Below are 815 nucleotides of genomic sequence, written 5' to 3'. Positions count from 1 at the left end.
GATGATGGTGATATTGTGATGATGGTGATATTGTGATGATGATGATTATGATGATGGTGATATTGTGATGATGATGATGATGATGGTGATATTGATGATGATTATGATGATGGTGATATTGTGATGATGATAATGATGATGGTGATATTGTGATGATGATGATAGTGATATTGTGATGATGATGATGGTGATATTGTGATGATGGTGATATTGTGATGATGATGATTATGATGATGGTGATATTGTGATGATGATGATGATGATGGTGATATTGTGATGATGATGATGATGGTGATATTGTGATGATGATGATAATGATGATGGTGATATTGTGATGATGATGATAGTGATATTGTGATGATGATGATGGTGATATTGTGATGATGATGGTAATATTGGGATGATGATGATAATTATGATGGTGATATTGTGATGATGATAATGAAGATGATAATGATGATGATGACGATGATATTACTATGATAGCGATATTGATGATGATGATAGTGATAGCAGTGAAAATGATGATAATAATGATAGTGCTGAAAATGATGATGATGATGACAAAGTGACATGACAAACGCAGGTAGGTACAATTAATATTTTCCCAGTTTGCAGAAGCCGAAATATCAACACCAGTGAAGAAGTTTCGTGGGAGAAAAGATGATGATGATGACGATGATGAGGATGTTGGTGATGACGATTATGATAGAGATGATGATGATGGTGATGATGATGACGATGATGGAGATGATGACGATGATGATGACGATGACGTCAGTCAGTGATGACGATGATAAGGAAGATGATAAGAG

The sequence above is a fragment of the Helobdella robusta genome (genome assembly GCF_000326865.2).
Source record: "Helobdella robusta unplaced genomic scaffold HELROscaffold_56, whole genome shotgun sequence".
Classification (NCBI taxonomy): Eukaryota; Metazoa; Annelida; class Clitellata; order Rhynchobdellida; family Glossiphoniidae; genus Helobdella; species Helobdella robusta.
This window is presented reverse-complemented; position numbering follows the sequence as displayed.